The sequence below is a fragment of the Canis aureus genome, chromosome 18 (assembly GCF_053574225.1).
Source record: "Canis aureus isolate CA01 chromosome 18, VMU_Caureus_v.1.0, whole genome shotgun sequence".
In the NCBI taxonomy this organism is placed as follows: domain Eukaryota; kingdom Metazoa; phylum Chordata; class Mammalia; order Carnivora; family Canidae; genus Canis; species Canis aureus.
In genome coordinates, this window is record NC_135628.1 from 21591785 (window position 1) to 21596976 (window position 5192).

General features: G+C 42.2%; 1 long non-coding RNA gene across 5 annotated transcripts; it reads left to right on the forward strand.

The window, feature by feature from the left end:
* The first annotated feature begins 799 nt into the window (after window positions 1-799).
* Window positions 800-4590, forward strand: LOC144288725 (uncharacterized). 5 transcript variants are annotated; one of them, XR_013356704.1, is made up of 5 exons: window positions 800-999; window positions 1248-1299; window positions 1384-1555; window positions 2086-2201; window positions 3148-4590. It is a non-coding gene; the product is annotated as an uncharacterized LOC144288725 (long non-coding RNA). The 5 variants fall into 5 exon arrangements; XR_013356707.1 differs by lacking the exon at window positions 1384-1555 and having other exon boundaries at window positions 801-999; window positions 3148-4589; XR_013356705.1 differs by lacking the exon at window positions 1248-1299 and having other exon boundaries at window positions 801-999; window positions 3148-4589.
* Window positions 4591-5192: the final 602 nt, after the last annotated feature.

Genomic DNA, 5192 nt, shown 5'->3' on the forward strand with positions numbered 1-5192 from the left:
GCAGTCTCCTTGCTGAGCACAGAGCCTTTGTGGGCTTGATCTCACCACCCTGACATCATGATCTGAGCCAAAACCAAGAGTTGGATGCTTAACTGACTGCCACCCAGGTACTCCTATTTTTAATTTTTTAAGGAACCTCCATACTATGCCCTCTGTACTTTTGCAGTTACTTCTCCAGTAAACTTCTATCACCTCTGCTCCCACATACACTTAACCAAATTATTTTCAGAATTCAATTGAAGTCCCACTTCTTCTCTATGAGGTCTTTTATTGGAGCAGAAATTTTAGCTCCTGCTGATGTTTTCCTTCTCTAGATCACTGTCCTCATTTTCATTGGCATCTGCACCAGTTAGGTTCTTTTTTTTTTTTTTTTTTTTTTAAGATTTTTAATTTATTTATTCATGAGAGACAGAGAGAGAGGCAGAGACATAGGCAGAGGGAGAGGCAGGCTCCCTGCAGGAACGGATGCAGGACTGGATCCCAGGACCCTGGGATCATGCCCTGGGCGGAAGGCAGTAGCTCAACCGCTGAGCCTCCCAGGCCTCCGAGGCAGGCTTTCTTTGTATACAATTTATTCAGTCATGTATTCTAATGTATCATAAATATAGAAATATGAGAAATGCATCAGCAACCTATATCTACCCTTTCCTCCTCAGCACACATGCACAGCTCCCCCCACCCCTAAAGGAGGGGCAAGTGAGGGCCAAGATTCTAATAATCAAGACATTGGTACTGAGACGCTGATCCAGCACTTCCCACCCCTGTCTGGTTTCCTCTCTCCTCTTAGGTGCAAGCGTGCTGAGCAGGGTTTGGTAACCTTCAGCCCCAACCATTCCTGGTGGGTAGTGGGGTGGATCTGAAGGCTGCTGGGCTTTTCCAGTTACTGCCCACCTGCGGCTCCAATCAGAGACCAAGCCTCCTCAACCTATTCTTTAAACATTTTGCTCAGACACCCTTCTCTTTCCACCCAGAACGAAGGACACTCTCTTCAAACAGCAAGTACTCTAGCTACCAGTGGACAGTCAGCCCTGGGGAGCGGGGCTGGAGGCAGGGAGGGGGATCACCCCTGGGCAGTAGTCTTCGTCTTCCAGTTTTGTTTTGAAATGAAGTACACGGCTTTCAAATGTTCTGTACCTTAGTTTTCTCTCTTCTGGGGACACTGCAAAAGGAGGGCTTTCAGGGGACTTAACCTTGGGGTCTGGGGGGTGGACCTTTGATCGCAACTCTCCCCCCCGGCCCCGCTCCAGCCCAAGTTCTCTTATGAAGTGCGACCTCTAGAGGCCGGCTGCGGCATCCCAGGTAAATCCGGCGGAGGTTCTTGCTGTTTTTTTTTGTTTTTTGTTTTGTTTTGTTTTTTAAGATTTATTTATTTACTCCTGAAAGAGAGAGAGAGGCAGAGACACAGGCAGAGGGAGAAGCAGGCTCCCTGCAGGGAGCCCAATGTGGGACTCGATCCTCGACCCGGGGTCACCCCCTGAGCCAAAGGCAGGCGCTCACCCGCTGAGCCACCCAGGCGTCCCTCCCGCTGGTCTTGACACCAAATAAATGACTCCAGGTGAAGTGGGTCCGAAAAATGGGGGAAACGTTCTTTAAAGTTATGGCTTCCCTTAGAAGAAAAATCTCAGCTTTACCTCTGGCAACCAGTTTCTCTAGTACATTTTCACATTAAAGTTGGACTGCCCTGTCCTGCAACTTTCTGAGACCCCAAAACACCCAATTCTCAGTCTCTAATTCCTTGTTCGTAATGGAGAGAATCTCTTCATATGTTTGTCAAGCCCTGAAGGCCTCCTAGGCTGGCTTGATTTTATGCTTTACAAAATATCTTATTCATTAAGATGGGAAATTTAGGATTAGGGAAAAAAAAAAAACAAACACAAAACCCCAAACCAAATCCAGACCCCCTTCCTCCCCTCCGTGGATGTGAACTCACGAACTCACTCACCCTTAGCAGACGTCTTTTGTTGTGGTCCAGTGAATGGATGAATGAAAAGAACCTGAGCTTTTTGCAAGGTTCTCAAAAGGAGGAAGTCAGGGAGACCAGGCCCGGGTCCTGCCAGCACCCACAGAGCTGGCTTTTTTCTGCAGAGCTCCGGACCACTACTCCGCAAAGACCGCTCAGGGAACTGCAGCCCAGAGCCAGAGTCGAAAGACGAAGTGGAGTGGCCGACCCAGAGGAGAGAGAGTGACCAGGTGTCCTGGAGGTAGGAGGTTGCTAATACTCACTTTAAGGGAGAAATACACATTTCTCCCTTAAAATGTAACTCACTCTGTATGCTTCCAATTCGATTTAAAAAACCCGATGTTGCCAAACAGGAATGTAGGCCCTTATTCATTTCTCGAGGAAAATGAAATAAAATTGATTGTCTATAAAATATTTATCAGATCTAGGCTAGTGTTTGAATTATATCTCCTGCAGGCTTTGAAATGTCCTCTCTCTGCTTATTTCATTATTGATTAGGCAGACAAAATTTTTACTTAATGCAGTAACTATAATGTGTTTACTGGGATTAATTTACTCGCTCTTGAGGATTACTTTAATCCTTTTATGAAAACAATTTGTCTTGGGACTTTTTTCCCCCAAGAGGTCGCATCAAAATTTATTAGACTGTTATAGGATTCACAGTAATTCTGGGGTAACTGAATAATTTATACCTGTGTTTGTCAAGCCTGGCTGCCCATCAGAATTACCTGGAGAGTGTCCTAAAAATACAGATTTGAAGACCCAGTGAAGCAGAATACCTGTGGGTGTGGCCTGGGGATTTTTCCATTTAAAGGTGCTCCGCGGTGATTCAAGTACAACACAGCTTTTCTTGGTGGAGTAGGGTTTGGGGACTGATCGATGTAGTTTAGTCTTGGGTAATTTTAACGTTATTGTCATTAAACGTATACTTTTCTGTTGCTGGGGTGCCTGGGTGGCTAAGTCGGTTAAGCAGTTAAGCATCTGCCTTGGGCTCAGGTTGTAATCCTGGAGTCTCCCAATCAAGCTGCTCTTGAACCCCCCGCTCAGCCAGGAGTTGGCTTCTTCCTCTCCCTCAGCTCCTCCCCTGACTTGTGCTCTCTCTAATAAATAAATAAATAATCTCTAAAAAAATGATAATTTTCTGTTGCTTATACATGTTCTTAAATCTGTCTCTTCTTGCCCACTAGAATTACCCAAGCACCTCTCCCTACTTCAGAGGAGGAGGACAAAGGCGGTAAAGGAGGTTCCACTGGGACCCTGTCATCAGTGGGAACTGAGGAGGCAGCTAGAGCTAGGAGAGCAGCCACCTGATGAGCTTCCCTCTCTCCCTCCTGCTGGCCTGGTCTGGATTAAGTTCTTCGGGTTGTGTCACTGAGTTTGGTTGGGTCCCTGAAGACCTTCAGAAAAGCTAGATCGGTCTTGGGTGACGTGCCTGCAGAATTCAGCACGTTCAGTGATGTGAATTGGTATCAGGACACGGGGCTTGAAGAATACTGAGCTGTAAAGTCACTTGACGAGTAGAGACCACAGTCACACCTCTTCAAATCTATCAGGACTAAAACCCTCAGTTATATACCCATAAAAAAATTAAAACATAACAAGTGCAACCCCAACAGTGACAACAAAACATTAAAGAACTGAAGTGTGCTTCCTCTCCCTCTTGTCAATGAATAGGTTTTCTTAATTGAACCAAGGCCATCCGTCTATTTGAACTAGGAATCAGTCTCTGGGTTTGATCAAGGATTTTGTGAAAACTAATGTATCTACTAGAAAAGCCTTAGAAATAGTACAAAAAGTCAATCATTTATTTAAAGGCATGCATTTGAGGGGGCTCAATGCATGCTTTGAAAATAGAACAGAATAGAATAGAATAAAATAGAATGCTAATAGGGCATTCTAACCCTACTAAAGGCATGCAATGAAAAATAAAGCTCCTTCTTATCCTTTCTAGGTTTTGTTCCTTAGAGATATTCACTGAGACTGATTTCTTGGCTATTCTTTGAAAATATTTTATGCTTATATCATATACCACCTCATATATGTATACGCAGCTTCTTGAAAAGCAAGTTGTTTCTGGCCTTCTTGCTATTGTAAAAAATGCTCTAATGAAATACTCATGTACCTATACATACCTGTGCCGTGAGCCTCTCAGTCCATGGGGATAGTGTATTTGAAGGGTGCATTTCTGGAAGTGAAATTAACAGGCTCATTGATTATGTGCACACTTAGTTTTGATAGATGGTCCAAATCCTGCCCCCACATTGCCCACACTCCCCATCCCCGCTCCACCAGGGGTTGAACCAATTTACCAGTCACCAAGAGTGCATGAGAGTCATCTTATTGAATGCTCTTATTGCTTCTAATTGTTTTTCTGTTGATTTTCTGTGTGTTGTCCCAATTATATAATACATCATTGCAGATAAGGAAAATTTTACCTCCTCATTTCCAATTTTAATTCTATTTTCCTTTTGCATTGACTTGTAACTCTAGAGTAATGCTAAAGAACACTGGGGAGAGTGGGCATCTTTGTTCCTTTTCCTGACTAATGGGAAAGCTTCTATTATCTCCTTATTAAATACAAACATATTTTTTCTTTTTGAGTATTTAAAAAAATCCAAAATAAAATGTTAAATGTTATCAAATACCTTTGTGGAATCTGTTTAAGTTATTTTACTTTATATGAAAATTATTTATTATATTAAATTAAGATTGCTCAGGAGATCGAAGACTTCTGGTTGCCTGAATCTACCAGAAACTATTATAGTTACAACATTGTTTGTGATAGAAAACAAAAACAAAAATAAAAATCTAAAAACTATGAAAATGTTTCTCAACAGGGAAATGGTTAAATAAATTATAGCACTTTCATAGAGTGGGAAGCTATTCACCTCTTTAAAAAATAATGAAGTAGATTATATATGCTAAAATGCATCAATCTGAGATCCAAGGTCAAGTAAAACCAGCAAATGCAATGTAGTGTGTGTCCTCATTTTGTGTAAACAATAAAAAGAGACATGCACATGTAAATATGCAGGTATAGACAAAGAAAAATTCTGCAAGACAAATTCTGTGAAGAAAAAAGTGCATGTATATACCAAGAAAAATTCTGTAAGAAAAATTCTACTAGTAGTAATGTTTAAACTTCTTGATGGAGGATAGATGTCTGGGGATCTGAGATACTCTGCTCTGTTTTGGATTTTTTAGGAACCACATACATTTATTCCCTTTTCAA